Genomic DNA, 25,377 nt, shown 5'->3' on the forward strand with positions numbered 1-25,377 from the left:
CATACCAACATATTATAATAAATGAGAACAATACTAAATGATGAATTTAACTTTAATGAGTACGCAGCGGAAAATGAAATGTCGTTACAATGACAGGAATAACAATATCGTAAATGTTCACATGCAGAAGTAATAAATGCTATATCTCTTGATCCTATGTCCAAGTAGCATCACATAAGCAGTAAGTATAAGAGCTTGAATCAAACAGCACCTGAGACAAAACATGCTAAAGTGTCAACCAAAAAGGTTGAGTGAAGTTCATAGGTTTAACAAAAAATTTGTCGTTGTTTTAGACCACAAGATTTAGTTTGTAAAGTTGATCTCCCGCGGGATCAAAAAGTTATGCCAATGCGTGATATTTAGACTAAACGTTCAAGTTTGCCCCATGACAAGTTGTGTCTGTCCTTGTCGGTTTAATTTCATTATTAAGTAATACAATGACTTGGTCAAATGTATCGGGGACGTTACTCCCGATAGGCCTACCCCCAATAATTAAGCATGCCGCAGCAATTAAAAATATCACTGTAGGGACTTAGTCGGACATAGCCGGGTATAGCATAGTTTAACAGTTTGGTACTTGTGTCTAAAGTGTAAAATTAAAAACAGCATGTGTCTCACCCCAAGTAAAAGTAAGTAAGTTTGCTAGCAATTAAAGAGGGGCTATGAATTTACCTTAGTAAGTAGAGAGAGTGTTATTCCTCGGAATAAAGAGTTGAACGAGTGAGCAGGAAAGTCAACCTATTGACATTTAAGAGTAGTTAAGTGTTTTGTCCATGTTTAAGTTTAAGTATGTGTTTAAGTATAGTTTGTTTTACTAAGTTTCTATTCCTAGTAAGTTACTATTTTTTATAAAGTTTCTATTTTTAGAAAGTTTCTTATTTTACTAAGTTTCTATGACTAGAGAGTTTCTACTTTTATCAGTGTTTTCCATTTTATGATACTTGTCGTATTAGATAAGCTTCCAATCACCCATTTCCCTTCGAATGGCTAATTTAGATCTAGGGGCTTGAGCCATAGGACCCTTTAAATCGGAAATCCAAACCCTCTGCCTAGAATCTCATAGAAACCATTCGTCAAGAAAGTTCGAAGATATATACATCTCTAATACATATCCCAAAATGTTTTTATGTTACAATATAAGTAGTAGGTTATAGGTGCTAGTAATAGTAATAGTGTATACATGTTATTTATTTTATTTTTAATTGCATATAATTTATAACATTATTTACATATTTCGGTAAAAATAATAACCGAAGTAAAAAGTAAAAAGTAAAAAGTAAAAAGTAAAAAAAATAAAAAGTAAGAAAAGAATACTTACTAGTAGTAATTCTTCAAAGAGAGAATGAGAGAAATTTTGGTGTGAGTTTGAATGAGAATTTAGGGGTATTTATACTTGAAAAAATTAGGTAAAAAGAATAAAATAATTAAAAAAAGATATATTTAATTCTTAATGGGATTTTAAAATTAAAAAGTATTAAATGTTAGGTAATGGGATAATGCACAAAATAAAATAATAAAAGTAGTTTTTCCATTAAAATTTTTAATTAAAAAGTAATTTATTTATTTATTTTTTATTTATTTTAAGGATTTTTTTATGTAAATAAACAAATTTATTTAATATTTTTCCAAGAATATTTGTCAATAATATTTTTTTTTTATTTTTTTTATTTTTGTTTTATTTAATTAATAAATATAAATTTTGTATAAAAATAATAAATAATTCGGTATTTTGTATTTTTAATAATAATTATGATTTTAATTATTAAACTATAGTTTTAGTAAGTTTGTAAATATTATTACATTTATATATAATTGGATTTATTATATAGTTAAATTTATAATACATTAACTAAATAATAAAAGTGATACAAAGTTTATGTACTTAGTTAAATTATGTCAAATTATATAAATTAATAATATATTATTTATTTAAGCGTACATTGTTGACTAAAAATTACTATTCGGTCAATATTTAATTGTATATAACAACCCTTAATACATATAGTCAGACATATAACCCTAGGGTTAATTCAGTAATTTAGAAGTCGAAAAGTGAGGGTTGTTACAAATTGTGAATTATATAAAATGTTCGGATGTTCACAAACATATCTGCACATGTCAACGAGAAAATATATATTTGATATATAGTTGATATATAGGTCTTTTTAAATTATTTTTTATTCAGTCTTAATCTCAATTAACATTTATATGTATATTCCACTACTTTCTCTCATTTTGTTCTTCTTTCTTGATAATAATAATAATAATAATAATAATAATAATAATAATAATAATAATAATAATAATAATAATAATAATAATAATAATAATAATAATGTAATCAATGTCTAAACATAGTCGTAACATTGTAACATTTCTGATAAGCAATTTTCCAATTATTTTTATTCGGTGACGAATATATGTACGACCAAATATGTGATATTTGAGAGCAACCTATGATGAATTACATGATTTTCAACGTTTAACCATAATGTAATATAATATAATATAATATAATATAATATAATATAATATAATATCATATAATATAATATATAATATAATAAAAATAATAGCAAGAACAATAATAATAATAATAATAATAATGTTAAAAACGTAGTGACCTTATTTACCACAATTTTCAAATTCATTGACCAACTGATTTTAATTTTTATGTATATTTATTGGGGGATGATATTCACACACTCAATATTAATCCATACACACCTAATTGACTATTATGTCCTTACTTACAATAATAAAGGTTCAAGTCCCAAGATAAATTGAAGGTTATTATTGTAGGTTTTATGGTAAAAAGTGTGTATGGACCAAAAACTGGTGTGTGTGTGTGTGTGTGTGTGTGTGTGTGTGAGTATCATCTCCCATATTTATTGGTTGTGTTGTTTACTTTTCTAGCGAATTCTAATTATAGTCCTAAGAATTAGGTTTAATAAAATAATTTATGATTATATAATGGTACAAGGAGGTTAGTAATGTTAAGTTACTAGGTTAATTATTAGCAAGTTATAAGCAAATTATACATAAATTAGACGTGTCATAAACATTCAAGATAGCTATCAAGACATATTTTTTAAAAAACATTCCTCTCTTTATTTATTACTCCATACTAGCTTTATTTTTGTAATTTTAGTCAATCGATCAACAAATCCAATTATATGCATTTTATTTTCACCTTTATTTCACACTTCTTGATTTTGTTTGTCGTCAATAACCACATACCTAATATGTTAAATATGTTAAATAGTATGACCGAGTGGCGGAGCTTGATCAATGGTTTTGGAGGGGCCGAACATGACATATTATATCGAGATATCAAATTATTTTAGTGAATGATATTAATTTAGAGTATGTTGGTGATATCCCTGATAAGAAGGGGCCTCTCCGGGACCCGTGACTCTTAATGTCAAGTAACAATCAAAATAAAATTTGTAGTCCTTTGAGTTACGAGTGTTTGAGTGCTGAAATCAACTAAATCCGAGTCTATTTGAAGGAGATATAACCCAAACGGTGGCAACTCGCAAACTCTGCGAGCCTTCCCTATTTTGGTCATATCTCTTTCATACAGACTCTATTTTTAGTTGATTTAAAATCTCAAAAGTCCGTAACTTAGAGGGCTACAAATCCTCACTAGCTACTCAAACTTTTGGAGAGGCGAGACCCCCCTCCTGCCCTAAGAAAGCTCCGCCCTTGGTAGGGCGTGTGATTTTGTATTAAACAAGTTAGATATAAGTAGATAAAAAGTTCAAATTATATGTTTGGACAAATATATCAAGAATAAAGAAAAAATAAAATACACTGAACTTGAACTCAATTTCTTTAGAAAAGAAACATATAACTATATAATTAATAGATAAATATTGAGTCCTATAAAGTATTAATATAAATATTGTTATAATTTTGTAGGCTTATAACTTCCTTTAGTGGTCTGGTTCTTGACTGTAGACTACTAATAAGTATATAGAGGAAATATGAGAGAAGCGGGTGTTTTTTATATATGTTTTTTGTGTACACCTTATGTGCTCATAACACACATATATATACTAAAAAAAATCTACTATACAATGTTTATAATAATAATAAAATTAGCATCCATGACTTTTATAACACTCCCCCTTGGATGACAATTTTATTATAGAATAACTAGTACTGCCTCGTTAAAAACCTTGCTAAAGAAAACCCATTGGGATAAAACTTTAGCTAAGGGAAAAAGAGTGCAGCATAGAGTTGACTCCCCCTCAAGTAGGCAACGCCTGAATTGTTACATCTTCTGGACATGTCTCATGCCAATATTATGAACGTGTGTTCTGAAAATAGCAGTTGGAAGTGCTTTGGTGAAAAGGTCGGCAGAGTTTTTACTGGACTGAACATATCTCATTTCAATCACGTTGTCCTTAATGAGATTTTGAGTGTATGAGAAGAATCTAGGATGTATGTGTTTTGTTCGGTCACTTTTGATATACCCTTCTTTCATCTGTGCTATGCAAGCTGCATTATCTTCATATATAGTTGTTAGACTTTTATCGCGTTCTAGTCCACAAGAATCAGTAATGAGTTGTGTCATTGATCTCAACCAAAAACATTCCCGAGTAGCTTCATGTAATGCAATCACTTCGGCATGATTTGATGATGTTGCAACAAGTGTTTGTTTTTTAGAACGCCATGATATTGCGGTACCTCCATTTAGGAATACATATCCACTTTGAGATTTAGCTTTATGTGGATCAGATAAATCACCTGCATCTGCATAACCAACCAAATCTTGTTTCGATTCGTTAGAATAAAATAATCCTAAATCAGTAGTTCCTCGAAGGTATCGAAATATGTGTTTGATCCCATTCCAGTGTCTTTTGATAGGAGCTGAGCTGAACCTTGCCAACAAATTAACTGCAAAAGAAATGTCAGGTCTTGTACAATTTGTAAGATACATAAGAGCTCCAATTGCACTAAGATATGGTACTTCTGGTCTCAGGATATCTTCATGATCTTCACAGGGACAAAATAGATCAGTGTCAACATTAAGTGATCTAACAACCATAGGAGTACTTAATGATTTTGCCTTGTCCATATTAAAACGCTTTAAAATCTTTTCAGTATATGTTGTTTGATGTACAAGTAAACCATTAGGCATATGTTCAATTTGTAAACCAAGGCAATACTTGGTTTTTCCGAGATCTTTCATTTCAAATTCTTTCTTTAGAAGTTGAATGGCTTCATGGATCTCTTTATTTGTACCTATGATATTAAGATCATTAACATAAATAGCTATGATCACATATTCGGATGTTGTTTTCTTAATGAAAACACATGGGCAAATAAGATTATTGGTATACCCTTTGCTTATCAAGTAATCACTTAATCGTTTATACCACATGCGACCTGATTGTTTCAACCCATATAAAGACCTTTGTAACTTGATTGAGTACATTTCTTTGGGTTTTGCATTGGTTGCTTCTGATACCTTAAATCCTTCAGGTATCTTCATATATATATATATATATCACTATCAAGTGATCCATAAAGATAAGCAGTCACAACATCCATGAGATGCATTTCTAAATTTTTAGAAACTGCCAGGCTGATTAAGTATCTAAAAGTAATTGCATCCATAAAAGGAGAATAAGTTTCCTCATAATCAATTCCTGGTCTTTGAGAAAAATCTTGAGCTACAAGTCTAGCTTTATACCTTGTAACTTCATTTTTCTCATTTCTTTTTCGCACAAAAACCCATCTATATCCCACGGTTTCACATCTTTAGGTGTGAGAATGATAGATCCGAAAACTTTTCTTTTATTGAGCGATTCAAATTCAGCTCGTATTGCTCCTTTCCAATGATCCCAATCATGTCTATTTTGGCATTCTATGACAGATTTTGGTTCTGGATCATCATCATCATTCATGATGTCATATGCAACATTATATGAAAATATCTCATCAAGATTTTTCATTTCATTTCGGTTCCATAATATTTTTGAATGTGCATAATTGATTGAAAATTCTGTATTGACATCATCAATCTCCTCTGCAGAAGGAGTATTGATTTGTAGTTCTTCTTGAACACTTTCTTTTACCTCATTATCAGCTGATTTTCTTTTTCGAGGATTTTTATCTTTGGAACCAATTGGTCTCCCACGTTTCTGGCGTGGCAAAGACTCAAGAATGACATTATTGCCAGTTTTTGGAATTTCAATTTGAGCTGGAGCATTTGCTGCTGGTATATATGATTTAGTCACTCTTTTTGTATCTGTAAATGCATCAGGCTATTTATTCGCAAGTTCTTGCATATGCATTATTTTTTGAACTTCGGTCTCGCATTCTTTTGTGCGAGGATCAAGATACATTAATTGAGGTTCACACCATGAAACATCATTTTCTTTATTTTTTATTTCTCCCCCTAATCTAGGGAATAATGTTTCATTAAAGTGACAATCAGCAAAACCTGTTGTAAAAACATCACCCGTCATGGGTTCAATATATCTTATTATTGAAGATGTTTCATATCCAACATATATTTACATCCTTCTTTGAGGACCCATTTTAGTGCGTTGTGGTGGTGCGATAGGGACATAAACTGCACAACCAAATGTTCTAAGGTGGGAAATATTTGACTGATGGCCAAAAGCACGTTGCAAGGGAGAATATGTATGACTTGCGCTTGGTCTAATGCGAATCAATGTTGCAGCATGCAAAATTGCATGACCCCATATAGATACTGGGAGTTTTGTTCTCATTATCAATGGTCTAGCTATTAGCTGCAATCGTTTAATTAATGATTCAGCTAAACCATTTTGTGTATGCACATGGGCAACAGGATGTTCAACAATAATCCCAATAGACATGCAAAATTTATTAAATGCTTGAGATGTAAACTCACCGGCATTATCTAGTCTCACCCTTTTAATAGTATAATCAGGGAAATGTGCTCTCAATTTAATAATTTGAGCAAGAAATTTTGCAAATGCCATATTTCGACTTGATAATAGACAAACATGAGACCATCTACTAGATGCGTCTATTAGAACCATAAAATATCTAAATGGTCCACATGGTGGATGAATTGGTCCACATATATCACCTTGAATTCTTTCAAGAAACATTGGTGATTCTTTTTCAACCTTAAGAGGTGATGGTCTTATTATCAACTTTCCAAGTGAGCATGATGTACATGGGATAAGTGCATCATGAGGGATCCTTTGATCCGCTAATGGATGTCCATGTGTATTTTGTATTATTCTTTTCATCATTGTTGATCCTGGGTGGCCTAATCTCTCATGCCACAAACTGATCATTACAGGATCACATGATTTTTCTTTAACTACCACATTTACTTCAGGTACATTTATATGTGTATAATGTAAACCAGAATGAAGTCTTGGTAGTTTTTTAATTACACGATTCTTATCAGTGATACTTAAATATTTTTCATTTTCTGTTGTCACTGACTGATAATCATATCCATTTTGGTATATGTCAGAGAAACTTAACAAATTTCTCTTTGACATTGGAGAAAATAAGGCATTATTTATCAGAAAATTCGTACCATTTGGTAACATGAATTTTGCCTTTCCCATTCCTTTTATTAAGTCCACAGGACCTGATATAGTATGTATAGTTCCTTCTGTTGCTTTCAAGTCTGTGAAATATTTTTTAGATTTGAGTATGGTGTGAGTGGCACCACTGTCTGCAATACAAATATCTCCACCATTTAACTGATTTTTTACTCCAGCAGTATACATCATGAACTTCAAAAAAAATATGAGAAACAAATAATGAGTACATAATTCATCAATATATTATATTCAAAACATGTTACAAATGATAGCACATAATAAGGAAATATGTAGTAAACTAGATATGGTGTAGATTGAAAATTTACAACCATTTATTTAACGGGAACATATATATATATATATATATATATATATATATATATATATATATATATATATATATATATATATATATATATATATATATATATTAGAAATTTATTCATTAAAGTAGTCACAAGTTGGCTCAGTGATTTTTGTATCAAGGTCATCCACAAGATTTGCTTCTTTTCGTTTTCCCTTTAGGGATTCTTGATACCGATTAACAGAATTCTGATTTGTTCGGCAGTTTTTAGACCAGTGGCCAATTTTACCACATCGGTAACAAGAATCTTCAACATTCTTTGAAGAGCCTTCTTCAACATTGTGATTTGTGGGATTGTATGGTGTTTGAATTTTATAATTTTGTGGATTATTATTTCTTTGTCCACGACCACTACTACCACGACCACCACCACGACCATTACCATAAGGGTGATTTCAAACATAGTTATGATTTTTATTATTGTTATGGTAATTTCCATGATGATGGTTTTGGCCAATATGGCCACGACCTTGTCCACACCCTCGTCCATGTGCATTTCTTCTTTTATTATTATTATTGTTAATAGCATTAGCTTCAGGAAATGCTAGCGCACCGGTAGGACGAGATTCTTGATTTTTCATCAGTAATTCTTTATTAACTTCTGCAACTAAGAGATAAGTTTGAAGTTTGAAAAAAGTTTTATAATTCTGCAATCTTAAATTTTCTTGCACAGTTTTGTTTGCAGAATGCATTGTGGAGAAAGTTTTCTCCATCATATCAGCATCACTTATTTCTTGACCACAGAATTGAAGCTTTGAACGGATCTTGAACATGGTCGAGCTGTATTCACTTACCTTTTTAAAATCTTAGAATCTTAGATTTCTCCATTCTTCCCTCGCAGCTGGGAGTAATATTTCCTTTTGATTATCGAATCTACTCTTGATACTTTCCCATAAAACATGTGGATCTTTGATAGTGAGAAACATATGTTTTAAGGTGGTATCAATATGTTTGCGAATAAAAGCAATTGATTTTAATTTTCTTGATCGGAACAAGTATTGTTTTCTTTTAAAGTTTCTAGAATACCCAATGATCCAAGATTTATTTCTACGTCCATAACCCATGATATGTAGTTTGTTCCCGATACGTCTAAGGCATCAAACTCAAGCTTTGATAAGTTTGACATTTTCTATTTTCAGAAAGATGAACAACATAAATCATAATCAATTTTTTTTTTCATAGACAAATAACAACATGAAATTAGAATTAGTTTAGATTCATAAGTAGCAAACAAAGGAATAATGGTATGATTACAAATAATAAAACCATAAGGGAAGGATAGAATATAGGTTCATATTATATTATTAATAATATTATTATAATATATATTAAGTTATAATATATATTATTATAATATATTTTTCTTATTTTAACTTTTAAGATTTACTTTTAATAAAAATACAAATTACTTTTTCTTATTTTAACTTTTAAGATTTACTTTTAAAAAAAATACAAATTACTTTTCTTATTTTAACTTTTAAGATTTACTTTTAATAAAAATACAAACTACTTTTTTTATTTTAACTTTTTTTTTTTTTTTTTTTTTTTTTTTTTTTTTTTTTTTTTTTTTTTTTTTTTATTTTAACTTTTAAGATTTACTTTTAATAAAAATACAAACTACTTTTTTATTTTAACTTTTAAAATTTACTTTTAATAAAAATACAAACTACTTTTTTCTTATTTTAACTTTTAAGATTTACTTTTAATAAAAATACAAACTACTTTTTCTTATTTTAACTTTTAAGATTATAAATTTAAGAATAAACATTAGTTGCATGAAATAAATAATGATTAATTGCATAAGTAATCATAAATGTTAGATAACATATAAAGACCCCATCGTATTCATATTGATCGGAATTAATCTCGACCCAATGTACCGTGTTGTCAAATGACGTGTTGCGTACATAAAGTACCGTGTTGTCAAATGACGTGTTGCGTACAATCATGAGGTCTTATTAACATAAATATAAATGTTAGTGAAGTTAATAAGAGTTAGATTACAGAAAATATAATTCAGGCGGTATAACCGGCCATATATAACTTAAATAACATAAATATAAATGTTAGTGAAGTTAATAAAAGTTAGATTACAGAAATATAATTCAGGCGGTATAACCGACCATATATAACTTAAATAACATAAATATAAATGTTAGTGAAGTTAATAAAAGTTAGATTACAGAAATATAATTCAGGCGGTATAACCGACCATATATAACTTAAATAACATAAATATAAATGTTAGTGAAGTTAATAAAAGTTAAACAATTTCTTACCTTGATTAGTGACGTGTGCTTACTTAGATAAACCTTGATTATACGGAGCACTTCGTGCTGATAACGTGTTATAATTTTGTAGGCTTATAACTTCCTTTAGTGGCCTGGTTCTTGACTGTAGACTACTAATAAGTATATAGAGGGAATATGAGAGAAGCAGGTGTTTTTTATATATGTTTTTGGTGTACACCTTATGTGCTCATAACACACATATATATACTAAAAAAAATCTACTATACAATGTTTATAATAATAATAAAATTAGCATCCATGACTTTTATAACAAATATATATATTTTTCTATCAAATTCTATCGTATAATAATATACTAATAATAATAATACTATTATAAGGTGTCACTAATAATACTATTATAAGGTGTCACTAATGACTATTCTCAAGATCAATAATTCTTTAGTGTATATCAGTGGTATTCATTTTGAAATGATATTTGATCATCTTTTAACAATCACCTAGGGCTAAAATTTAGCTTAGTCGTGACAATTGTAATTTTAGTTAATGTAGAGTACATATGATGATGATGATGAATTCGAAACTTAATTTGTTATTTAATCACTATGAATTTTTACAAAGTATTTGGGATCAATTATGCATAATGTATTAATTTGTGATCAAAACTAAACATAGTTTTACTAAATAGTATTTTGGGAATATGTGTGCTTCGAAGGTGTTTTACTATATGTTTGAATCCAAGACTTAAGTGACCAAGGGTGTGACTTGTGAATCTATACTACATACACAAAGTCACTTACATGCCTAACTACATCACTAAACTTACATTTCGTTTTTGAGTATTTTGACTTTTGGAGATTCAACAAATCATCATTTATTAATTTTAAAATCGTTCTTCTCTATAAAAGCTCACTTCAAATAATGGACTCGCCTTGGAACTTATTCCAGTTATGGGCTTCTCCAACAGGCCAGTGGTTCAAAAGCTTCCCCATAATTATATTAGCCCAATTTGCAACAAGGGTAGCTCAGCTATCTATAGATAAAGGCAAAATGTGTTTTCAATACAATTTTGAAAAAATTACTTGAATGGTCCCTGTGTTTTACATCATATTTCGCCAGGAGTTCCTGAATTTCTGTTTTGACTTGACTGGTCCTTGTGATTTACAAATGATACGTAGGTGGTCCCTCTGCCAAACGTCCGTACAAGTCAACCATTAAGTATTAGCATGTGCCATGCACATGAGGGTAGTTTTGTCATTTTACCTCGAAAAATTACTTGAGTGGTCCCTGTGTTTTACCAAACATTTCAAGCTGAGTCCTTGTGTTATTTTTTGACCTAGGTGGTCTCTGTGTTTCACACAATATTTCATGTGTTTTCGATTCATTTCACGTTTACGATTCACGTTGTTCGCGATTTCGATTAGCATTTTCGATTCGCATTTTCGATTCGAATTTTCGATTTCATTTTGTGTTATTGAATCGCATTTTTGGGTTCACTTTATCGTTTCACATTTTTTCGCATTTTCGTTTCATATTTTCAGTTCTTGTTTCCGGTTCGCGTTTTTTTACGTTTTCGATTCACGTTTTAAACACGGATTTTCGATTTCACTTCTCGTTATCAAATCGCGTTTTTGATTCCCGGTATCGTTTCACATTTTTTTTCTTCTGAAAATGCCAATCGATAACTCGAACCAGAAAAGAAAACATGACACGAAAATATATCACATATATTCGACTCTTCATTATTATTAGGTGAGTCGATGAGATTTGTACTAGAGGTAAACATCTATCACACAAAATCAAACACGTTAAGAGATTAATATATCACATAATATTTACATGTTATAATTTGTAGTTTCCAACAAAAATATTAAGCAATCATTTTTAAAGAAACACGGTCGAAGTCCAGACTTACTAATGCATCCTAACAAACTCGATAAGACACACTAATGCAAATTTTCTGGTTCTCTAAGACCAACGCTCTGATACCAACTGAATGTCCCGTTCATATCGATTATAAACGTATCATATTAATTGATCTCTTTACGAGTTTTTGACCTCTACATGAGACGTTTTTCAAAGACTGCATTCGTTTTTAAAACAAACCATAACATTTATTTTATCGACAAGGTTAAAAAGACACCACCTAGATTATCAAGAATTGATAATCTAAAAATATCACACTTACACACTACCAATACAAATTGGTTTACAAGATTAATATGTTACAACAAAGTAAATCTCGAATGCAGTTTTAAACAATATTATATAATCATGCTGACACCGAATCTTGTCCATATTTTAGGCTGCAACAGCGGAAGCTCTTAATAATCACCTGAGAATAAACATGCTTTAAACGTCAACAAAAATATTGGTGAATTATAGGTTTAACCTACATATTTATCAAATCGTAATAATAGACCACAAGATTTCATATTTCAATATACATCCCATACATAGAGTTAAAAATCATTCATATGGTGAACACCTGGTAACCGACATTAACAAGATGCATATAAGAATATCCCCTATCATTCCGGGAAATCCTTCGGACATGATAAAAAATGAATTCGAAGTACTAAAGCATCCGGTACTTTGAATGGGGTTAGTTAGGCCCAATAGATCTATCTTTAGGATTCACGTCAATTAGTAGATCGGTTTACTAATTCTTAGGCTACCAAGCAAAAGGGGCATATTCGGCTTCGATCATTCACCCATATAATGTAGTTTCAATTACTTGTGTCTATTTCGTAAAACATTTATAAAACTGCATGTATTCTCATCCCAAAAATATTAGATTTTAAAAGTGGGACTATAACTCACTTTCACAAATTTTTACTTCATCGGGAAGTAAGACTTGGCCACTGATCGATTCACGAACCTATAACAAATATGTACATATATATCAAAGTATGTTCAAAATATATTTACAACATTTTTATTATGTTTTAATGATTTGAGTTTATTAAGTCAGCTGTCCTCGTTAGTAACCTACAACTAGTTGTCCACGGTTAGATGTACAGAAATAAATTGATATAAATTATCTTGAATCAATCCACGACCCAGTGTATACACGTCTCAGGCTAGATCACAACTCAAAGTATATATATTTTTGGAATCAACCTCAACCCTGTATAGCTAACTCAAACATTACTGCATATAGAGTGTTTATGGTTGTTTCAAATAATATATATACATGGGTCGATATGATATGTCAAAATATTTGTATACGTGTCTATGGTATCCCAAGATTACATAATATATTAGAATACATGTATTATACAATATAAGTTAGCTAGGATATGATTAATATAGATTTGTTACCAATTTTCACGTAGCTATAACAAGCAAAATTATCCAATCTTGTTTTACCCATAACTTCTTCGTTTTAAATCCATTTTGAGTGATTCAAGTTGCTATGGTTTCATATTGAACTTAAGTTTATGAATCTAAGCAGAAAAAGTATAAGTTTATAGTCAGAAATACAGGTTACAATTCAATATTATAAGAGGTAGTCATTTCATTCGAAAGAACGACGTCTTGATGACCATTTTGAAAAACATACTTTCACTTTGAGTTTAACCATGATTTTTGGATATAGTTTCATGTTTATAAGAAAAATCATTTTCCTAGAAGAACAACTTTTAAATCAAAGTTTATCATAGTTTTTAATTAACTACCCAAAACAGCCCGCGGTGTTACTACGACGGCGTATATCCGGTTTTACGGTGTTTTTCGTGTTTTCAGGTTTTAAATCATTAAGTTAGCATATCATATAGATATAGAACATGTGTATAGTTGATTTTAAAAGTCAAGTTAGAAGTATTAACTTTTGTTTGCGAACAAGTTTAGAATTAACTAAACTATGTTCTAGTGATTACAAGTTTAAACCTTCGAATAAGATAGTTTTATATATATGATTCGAATGATGTTATGAACATCATTACTACCTCAAGTTTTGTGGATAAACCTACTGGAAATGATAAAAATAGATCTAGCTTCAAAGGATCCTTGGATGGCTTGAGAGTTCTTGAAGCAAAATCATGACACGAAAACAAGTTCAAGTAAGATTTCCACTCGAAATAAGATTGTTATAGTTATAGAAATTGAATCAAAGTTTGAGTATGAGTATTACCTTGAATTAGAAAGATATCTTACTATAAATAAGAAAGATTTCTTGAGATTGGATGATCACTTGAAATGGATTTGCAAGATTGAAAATAAGCAAGCAAATTTGGAAGTGTTGTTGGTGTGTTCTTGAGTAGTTGTTTTGTATGTTGATCTAGGTTACCTAGATTGAGCTAGATTACGAAGGAAATGATGAAGAACACTTAGAATACTAAGAGAGTAATTGAGAGAGAGTAATTTGATGCATAAAAATAGAAATCAAAGTGTGTTTGTGGTTGGTGAATGAGGCGTGAAAATGGAGTCAAATATAGGCTCCATTACTTTGTTGTTTTGTTAGATATTTCATGCTAGTTGCCAAATAATGGTTCCCACATGTGTTAGGTGACTCACAAGGGCTGCTAATAGCTAAATTATTATGTGTATATACCAATAGTATATACGTCTAGGAGCTGGGTATTGTACGAGTACGAATACGGGTGCATACGAGTAAAATTGTTGATGAAAATGAACGAGGATGTAATTGTAAGAATTTTTTTAAGTAGAAGTACTTTGATAAATGTCTTGAAGTCTTTCAAAAGTGTATGAATACATATTAAAACACTACATGTATATACATTTTAACTGAGTTGTTAAGTAATCGTTAGTCGTTACATGTAAGTGTTGTTTTGAAACCTATAAGTTAACGATCTTGTTAAATGTTATTAACCCATTGTTTATTATATCTAATGAGATGTTAAATTATTACATTATCATGATAATATGATGTATTAATATATCTTAATATGATATATATACATTTAAATGTCGTTACAACGATAATCGTTACATATATGTCTCGTTTCGAAACCCTTAAGTTAGTAGTCTTGTTTTTACATATGTAGTTCATTGTTAATACACTTAATGATATGTTTACTTATCATAATCTCATTTTAACCATATATATGTCTATATATATAACATCATGTAGTTTTTACGAATTTGTAATGTTCGTGAATCGCCGGTCAATTTGTTTGATCAATTGTCTATATGAAATCTATTTCAATTAATCATGTCTTAACAAGTTTGATTGCTTAAAATGTTGGAAACACTTAATCATGTAAATATCAATTTCATTTAATATATAAAAACATAGAAAAGTTCGGGTCACTACAGTACCTACCCGTTAAATAAATTTCGTACCGAAATTTTAAGCAGTTGGAGGTGTTGACGTATCTTCTGGAAATAAGTGCGGGTATTTCTTCTTCATCTGATCTTCTTGTTCCCAGGTGAACTCGGGTCCTCTACGAGCATTCCATCGAACCTTAACAATTGGTATCTTGTTTTGCTTAAGTCTTTTAACCTCACGATCCATTATTTCGACGGGTTCTTCGATGAATTGAAGTTTTTCGTTGATTTGGATTTCATCTAATGGAATAGTGAGATCTTCTTTAGCAAAACATTTCTTCAAATTTGATACGTGGAAAGTGTTATGTACAGCCACGAGTTGTTGAGGTAACTCAAGTCGGTAAGCTACTGGTCTGACACGATCAATAATCTTGAATGGTCCAATATACCTTGGATTTAATTTCCCTCGTTTACCAAATCGAACAACGCCTTTCCAAGGTGCAACTTTAAGCATGACCATCTCTCCAATTTCAAATTCTATATCTTTTCTTTTAATCTCAGCGTAGCTCTTTTGTCGACTTTGGGCGATTTTCAACTGTTGTTGAATTTGGATGATCTTCTCGGTAGTTTCTTCTATTATCTTCGGACCCGTAATCTGTCTATCCCCCACTTCACTCCAACAAATCGGAGACTTGCACTTTCTACCATAAAGTGCTTCAAACGGCGCCATCTCAATGCTTGAATGGTAGCTGTTGTTGTAGGAAAATTCTGCTAACGGTAGGTGTCGATCCCAACTGTTTCCGAAATCAATAACACATGCTCGTAGCATGTATTTAAGCGTTTGTATCGTCCTTTCGCTCTGCCCATCAGTTTGTGGATGATAGGCAGTACTCATGTCTAGACGAGTTCCTAATGCTTGCTGTAATATCTGTCAGAATCTTGAAATAAATCTGCCATTTCTATCAGAGATAATAGAGATTGGTATTCCATGTCTGGAGACGACTTCCTTCAAATACAGTCGTGCTAACTTCCCCATCTTGTCATCTTCTCTTATTGGCAGGAAATGTGCTGATTTGGTGAGACGATCAACTATTACCCAAATAGTATCAAAACCACTTGCAGTCCTTGGCAATTTAGTGATGAAATCCATGGTAATGTTTTCCCATTTCCATTCCGGGATTTCGGGTTGTTGAAGTAGACCTGATGGTTTCTGATGCTCAGCTTTGACCTTAGAACACGTCAAACATTCTCCTACGTATTTAGTAACATCGGCTTTCATACCTGGCCACCAAAAATGTTTCTTGAGATCCTTGTACATCTTCCCCGCTCCAGGATGTATTGAGTATCTAGTTTTATGAGCTTCTCTAAGTACCATTTCTCTCATATCTCCAAATTTTTGTACCCAAATTCTTTCAGCCCTCTACCGGGTTCCGTCTTCTCGAATATTAAGATGCTTCTCCGATCCTTTGGGTATTTCATCCTTTAAATTTCTCTCTTTTAAAACTCCTTGTTGCGCCTCCTTTATTTGAGTAGTAAAGTTAATGTGAATCATTATATTCATAGCTTTTACTCGAATGGGTTCTCTGTCTTTTCTGCTCAAGGTGTCGGCTACCACATTTTCCTTCTCCAGGTGGTAACAAATCTCAAAGTCGTAATCATTCAACAATTCAATCCACCTGCGCTGCCTCATGTTCAGTTGTTTCTGATTAAATATGTGTTGAAGAATTTTGTGGTCGGTATATATAATAATTTTGACCCCATATAAGTAGTGCCTTCAAGTCTTTAATGCAAAAACAACCGCGCCTAATTCTAAATCATGCATCGTATAATTCTGCTCGTGAATCTTCAATTGTCTAGACGCATAAGCAATTACCTTCGTTCGTTGCATTAATACATAACCGAGACCTTGCTTTGAGGCGTCACAATATATCACAAAATCATCATTCCATTCAGGTAATGACAATATAGGTGCCGTAGTTAACTTTTTCTTTAACAATTGAAACGCTTTCTCTTGTTCATCCTTCCATTCAAATTTCTTCCCTTTATGCGTTAATGCAGTAAAGGGTTTTGCTATTTTGGAAAAATCTTGGATGAACCTTCTGTAGTAACCAGCTAGTCCTAAAAATTGACGTATATGCTTCGGAGTTTTCGGGGTTTCCCACTTTTCAGCGGTTTCAATCTTTGTTGGATCCACCTGAATACCTTCTTTGTTCACTATGTGTCCGAGGAATTGAACTTCTTCCAACCAAAATGCACACTTTGAAAACTTAGCGTACAGTGTTTCTTTTCTTAACAACTCTAGCACTTTTCTCAAATGTTCTTCGTGCTCTTGGTCATTCTTTGAGTAAATAAGTATGTCATCGATGAAAACAATGACAAACTTGTCAATGTATGGTCCACACACTCGGTTCATGAGGTCCATAAACACAGCTGGTGCGTTAGTCAACCCAAACTGCATAACCATAAACTCGTAATGACCGTAACGCGTCCTAAAAGCAGTCTTTGGAATATCATCCTCCTTCACCCGCATTGATGATACCCATAATGTAAATCAATCTTCGAATAAACCGACAAGCCTTGTAGTTGATCAAATAAGTCGTCGATTCTTGGTAGTGGGTGGCGGTTCTTGATGGTAAGTTTGTTCAATTCTCGGTAGTCAATGCACAACCTAAATGTACCATCCTTCTTCTTGACAAACAAAACAGGAGCTCCCCACGGTGATGTGCTTGGTCGAATGAAACCACGCTCTAAAAGTTCCTGTAACTGACTTTGTAATTCTTTCATTTCGCTGGGTGCGAGTCTGTATGGAGCACGAGCTAATGGTGCAGCTCCTGATACAAGGTCTATTTGAAATTCAACGGGTCGATGTGGGGGTAATCCCGGTAATTCTTTCGGAAATACATCGGGAAATTCTTTTGCGACGGGAACATCACTGATGTTCTTTTCTTCAGGTTTAACTTCCTCGATGTGTGCTAGAATGAAGTAAAAGCCTTTTCTTATTAGTTTTTGCACCTTCAAACTACTAATAAGATTTAATTTCGTGTTTTTCTTTTCTCCGTACACCATTAAAGGTTTTCCTTTTTCACGCATAATGCGAATCGCATTTTTGTAACAAACGACCTCTGCTCTCACCTTTTTCAACCAGTCCATGCTAATTATTACATCAAAACTCCCTAACTCGACTGGTATTAAATCAATTTTAAACGTTTCATCCCCCAGTTTAATTTCTCTATCCCGACATATATTATCTGCTGAAATTAATTTACCGTTTGCTAATTCGAGTAAAAATTTACTATCCAAAAGCGTCAATGGGTAACTTAATTTAGCACAAAAATCTCTAATCATATAGCTTCTATTTGCACCCGAATCAAATAAAATATAAGCAGATTTATCGTCAATAAAAAACGTACCCGTAACAAGCTCTGGGTCTTCCTGTGCTTCTGCCGCATTAATATTGAAAACTCTTCCGCGGTCCTGCCCATTAGTATTCCCCTGATTCGGGCAATTTCTAATAATGTGGCCTGGTTTTCCACATTTATAACAAACAGCGTTGGTATTACTTGCTCCGACACTATTCGTTCCGGCATTACTTGTTCTGACACTATTTGTTCCTTTAGTTCTGTTAAACTTTGGTCCGTAGACCTCACACTTTGTCGCGCTATGACCATTTCTTTTACACATGTTGGAAAAAGTCATGCAAAACCCCGGGTGATTTTCTTCACACCTATGACATGGCTGATTTTGGTTTTTGTTGCCGTTGTTGTTATTGAGGTTGTTGTTGGGATTGTTATTGTTGTTGAAACGGTTGTTGTAGTTGTTGTTGTTGTTGTTGTTGTTGTTGTTGGGACGTTTGTTGTACTTATTGTTAGGATTGCGGTTATTGTTGCGATTGTTGTTGCGGTTGTTGGGATAGTTGTTGCGATTGTGGTTGTAATTGTTATTGTTGTTGTACTGGTGACTCTTGTCACCGTTTTCCTCCCACTTCCTCTTGAGTTGTTTCGTGTTGGCTTCTTCAGCCGCCTACTCTTTAATTCTTCCCTCAATCTGATTTATGAGTTTATGAGCCATTCGACTTGCCTTTTGTATGGAAGCGGGCTCGTGTGAACTCACATCTTCTTGAATCGTTACTGGTAACCCTTTTACAAACGCGTTAATCTTCTCTTCTTCATCTTCGAACGCTCCCGGACACAATAGGCACAACTTTGTGAATCGTCGTTCATATGTGGTAATGTAGAACCCTTGTGTTCGTAACTCTCTAAGCTCTACCTTGAGCTTATTGACCTCATTTCTAGGACGGTATTGCTCGTTCATCAATTTCTTGAATGCCGACCACGGTAGTGCGTAAGCAGCATTTTGTCCTACCTGTTCCAGATAGGTGTTCCACCACGTTAACGCAGTACCTGTGAAGGTATGAGTAGCGTACTTAACTTTGTCCTCTTCAGTACACTTACTTATGGTAAACACTGATTCGACCTTCTCGATCCACCATTTCAATCCAATTGGTCCTTCGGTTCCATCAAATTCCAAAGGTTTGCAGGCAGTGAATTCTTTGTAGGAGCATCCTACACGATTTCTTGTGGAATTAGTTCCACTGCTAGATCCAGAGTTATTGTTATTTTGCATTGCAGCCTGTACTGCGGCTATGTTTGCTGCAAGGAAAACACGGAAGTCTTCCTCGCTCATGTTCAAATTCTGACGAGTCGTCGGTGTCATTTCCTTCAAAAATAGCCCAAAAGAATTAAGTTAATCATATAAAATTTTAAGAGTAGTCAATAGTATTTGGTAGCATAGTATGAACTCATTTATAAAAGCTTTTTCTTCATATTAGCGTTTTATAGTTTTTAATTCGGGTAGTACCTACCCGTTAAGTTCATACTTAGTAGCTAATATACAATTCAACTACTACAATTCTATATGAAAAAACTGATTATAATAATATTTCGCGTTCAAAATTTTATACAATTTTTTACAAACTTACAATACCGTTATTATACATATAGGATGAAATATAGCACATAATAACTTTGCTACACGGCAGCTATAAAGGCAATTCTAGTTAATACGCAAGTCGTTCAGCAAAGGCAATAAAAACACGCAATTCATAAGTCCAGAAACAAGTCATGCATTCTGGTTTTACTAAGACGACTTCCCATCCTTGGTCTTGTGGGAAGTAACCGTTATGACCGTTGGCTAGACAACATGTTGTAATGTCGTCAAAAGGACGAGGGTTACGTAATGCCCAACAGCCCCGTAACAATCTAAAAACCTTGTTTCTCACCTCAACTACTGAGTCCGTCACTTGTGGGAATGTTTTATTTAAAAGTTGCAACCCAATGTTCTTTTTCGCAATTTGGTGAGAAGCGAACATTACTAACCCGTAAGCATAACATGCTTCTTTATGCTGCATGTTAGAAGCTCTTTCTAAAGAACGGAGTCCTATGTTGGGATATGTTGAGTCAAAATAGGTTCTTAACCCGTAGCGTAAAATTGCATCTGGGTTTCTCGCACTAAATGCTTTAAAGAAAACTCAGCGTAACTTACGGTCTCCCCAATGTGATATACCACACCTATCAAAGGAAAGCCTTTTATAAACTAAGGTATTTCTGGAAAGTCTTTCAAATGTTTGACAAGTTAATTTCGCCATAACTAATTGTGCCGATGAATTCTGACCGACTCTAGATAAGATTTCATCAATCATATCCCCTGGTAGGTTTTCTAAAATATTTGGTCGTCTATCCTTAACGTCCATTTTATGTTTTTATACTGTAAAAAATAGACGAGGGTTAGATTCATAAAAGATAATTAACAAACAATACAAGCAATTTTTACATTTATCATAAAAGCACAAGCACACTATATTACATATATTACACAACATGATTACCACTCTTTAATCCGACTCACTCGTTTCTTCTTCTTCGGACTTGGTTCATTTTGCTAATTTGCTAGGGATATATGGTGCTCCCCTAATACGAGCTGTCGTTTTCCACAATAGTTTAGAAAAACCTGGTGGTTTAGAGGTTCCCGGGTTATTGTTACAATTTAGGAAATACGGATGTTGCAGATACAAATAAAGTTCATCGGGGTTGGAATCAGGTTTCTCTATTTTTATACCTTTTCCCATATTATTTTCTTTTGCTTTATTAAATTGGGTCGAGGTAATTTCTATAACATCATCGGAATCCTCATCGGGATCCGATTCATCGAAAAATTGGTAATCTTCCCAATATTTTGCTTCCTCGGCGGAAACGCCATTGACCATTATTAACTTTGGTCCGTTGGTTAAGGATATTCTTTTATTTAATCGATTTAAAGGTATCAATATTTCTTCCTCCGGATTCTCTTCTTCTTCCGGTTCCTCTTCTTCCGGTTCCTCCTCTTCCGGTTCCTCTTCGGGAATTTGTGAATCTTCCCAAAATATATTCGACTCTTCATTATTGTTAGGTGAGTCAATGGGATTTGTACCAGAGGTAGACATCTATCACATAATATCAAACACGTTAAGAGATTAATATATCACATAATATTTACATGTTACAATTTGTCGTTTCCAACAAAAATATTAAGCAATCATTTTTAAAGAAACACGGTCGAAGTCCAGACTTACTAATGCATCCTAACAAACTCGATAAGACACACTAATGCAAATTTTCTGGTTCTCTAAGACCAACGCTCTGATACCAACTGAAATGTCCCGTTAATATCGATTATAAACGTTTCATATTAATTGATCTCTTTGCGAGGTTTTGACCTCGACATGAGACGTTTTTCAAAGACTGCATTCGTTTTTAAAACAAACCATAACCTTTATTTTATCGACAAGGTTAAAAAGACACCACCTAGATTGTCAAGAATTTATAATCTAAAAATATCACACTTACACACTACCAATACATATTGGTTTACAATATTAATATGTTACAACAAAGTAAATCTCGAATACAGTTTTAAACAATATTATACAATCATGCTGACACCGAATCTTGTCCATATTTTAGCATGCAACAGCGGAGGCTCTTAATAATCACATGAGAATAAACATACTTTAAACGTCAACAAAAATGTTGGTGAGTTATAGGTTTAACCTACATATTTATCAAATCGTAATAATAGACCACAAGATTTCATATTTCAATATACATCACATACATAGAGATAAAAATCATTCATATGGTGAACACCTGGTAACCGACATTAACAAGATGCATATAAGAATATCCCATATCATTCCGGGAAATCCTTCGGACATGATAAAAAATGAATTCGAAGTACTAAAACATCCGGTACTTTGGATGGGGTTCGTTAGGCCCAATAGATCTATCTTTAGGATTCGCGTCAATTAGTAGATCAGTTTACTAATTCTTAGGCTACCAAGCAAAAGGGGCATATTCTGCTTCGATCATTCACCCATATAATGTAGCTTCAATTACTTGTGTCTATTTCATAAAACATTTATAAAACTGCATGTATTCTCATCCCAAAAATATTAGATTTTAAAAGTGGGACTATAACTCACTTTCACAGATTTTTACTTCATCGGGAAGTAAGACTTGGCCACTGGTCGATTCACGAACCTATAACAAATATGTACATATATATCAAAGTATGTTCAAAATATATTTACAACATTTTTATTATGTTTTAATGATTTGAGTTTATTAAGTCAGCTGTCCTCATTAGTAACCTACAACTAGTTGTCCACAGTTAGATGTACAGAAATAAATTGATATAAATTATATTAAATCAATCCACGACCCAGTGTATACATGTCTCAGGCTAGATCACAACTCAAAGTATATATATTTTTGAAATCAACCTCAACCCTGTATAGCTAACTCAAACATTACTGCATATAGAGTGTCTATGGTTGTTCCAAATAATATATATACATGGGTCGATATGATATGTCAAAATATTTGTATACGTGTCTATGGTATCCTAAGATTACATAATATATTAGAGTACATGTATTATACAATATAAGTTAGCTAGGATATGATTAATATAGATTTGTTACCAATTTTCACGTAGCTATAACAAGCAAAATTATCCAATCTTGTTTTACTCATAACTTCTTCGTTTTAAATCCGTTTTGAGTGATTCAAGTTATTATGGTTTCATATTGAACTTAAGTTTAAGAATATAAACATAAAAAGTATAAGTTTATAGTCAAAAATACAGGTTACAATTCAATATTATAAGAGGTAGTCATTTCAGTCGAAAGAACGACGTCTTGATGACCATTTTGAAAAACATACTTCCACTTTGAGTTTAACCATGATTTTTGGATATAGTTTCATGTTCATAAGAAAAATCTTTTTCCCATAAGAACAACTTTTAAATCAAAGTTTATCATAGTTTTTAATTAACTAACCCAAAACAGCCCGCGGTGTTACTACGACGGCGTATATCCGATTTTACGGTGTTTTTCATGTTTTCAGGTTTTAAATCATTAAGTTAGCATATCATATAGATATAGAACATGTGTCTAGTTGATTTTAAAAGTCAAGTTAGAAGGATTAATGTTTGTTTGCGAACAAGTTTAGAATTAACTAAACTATGTTCTAGTGATTACAAGTTTAAACCTTCGAATAAGATAGTTTTATATGTATGATTCGAATGATGTTATGAATATCATTACTACCTCAATTTTGTGGATAAACATACTGGAAATGAAAAAAATAGATCTAGCTTCAATGGATCCTTGGATGGCTTGAGAGTTCTTGAAGCAAAATCATGACATGAAAATAAGTTCAAGTAAGATTTCTACTTGAAATAAGATTGTTATAGTTATAGAAATTGAATCAAAGTTTGAGTATGAGTATTACCTTGAATTAGAAAGATATCTTACTGTAAATAAGAAAGATTTCTTGAGATTGGATGATCACTTGAAATGAATTTGCAAGATTGAAAGTAAGCTAGCAAACTTGGAAGTGTTGTTGGTGTGTTCTTGAGTAGTTGTTTTGTATGTTGATCTAGGTTACCTAGACTGAGCTAGATTATGAAGGAAATGATGAAGAACACTTGGAACACTAAGAAAGTAATTGAGAGAGAGTAATTTGATGCATAAAAATGGAAATCAAAGTGTGTTTGTGGTTGGTGAATGAGGCGTGAAAATGGAGTCAAATATAGGCTCCATTACTTTGTTGTTTTGTTAGATATTTCATGCTAGTTGCCAAATAATGGTTCCCACATGTGTTAGGTGACTCACAAGGGCTGCTAAGAGCTGAATTATTATGTGTATATACCAATAGTATATACGTCTAGGAGCTGGGTATTGTACGAGTACGAATACGGGTGCATACGAGTAGAATTGTTGATGAAAATGAACGAGGATGTAATTGTAAGCATTTTTGTTAAGTAGAAGTACTTTGATAAATGTCTTGAAGTCTTTCAAAAGTGTATGAATACATATTAAAACACTACATGTATATACATTTTAACTGAGTCGTTAAGTCATCGTTAGTCGTTACATGTAAGTGTTGTTTTGAAACCTATAAGTTAACGATCTTGTTAAATGTTGTTAACCCATTGTTTATTATATCTAATGAGATGTTAAATTATTACATTATAATGATAATATGATGTATTAATATATCTTAATATGATATATATATATATATATATATATATATATATACATACATTTAAATGTCGTTACAACGATAATCGTTACATATATGTCTCGTTTCAAAACCCTTAAGTTAGTAGTCTTGTTTTTACGTATGTAGTTCATTGTTAATACACTTAATGATATGTTTACTTATCATAATCTCATGTTAACCATATATATGTCTATATATATAACATCATGTAGTTTTTTACGAATTTGTAATGTTCGTGAATCGCCGGTCAATTTGGGTGATCAATTGTCTATATGAAATCTATTTCAATTAATCAAGTCTTAACAAGTTTGATTGCTTAACATGTTGGAAATACTTAATCATGTAAATATCAATTT

This window comes from Rutidosis leptorrhynchoides, chromosome 3 (genome assembly GCF_046630445.1).
Source record: "Rutidosis leptorrhynchoides isolate AG116_Rl617_1_P2 chromosome 3, CSIRO_AGI_Rlap_v1, whole genome shotgun sequence".
Taxonomy (NCBI): domain Eukaryota; kingdom Viridiplantae; phylum Streptophyta; class Magnoliopsida; order Asterales; family Asteraceae; genus Rutidosis; species Rutidosis leptorrhynchoides.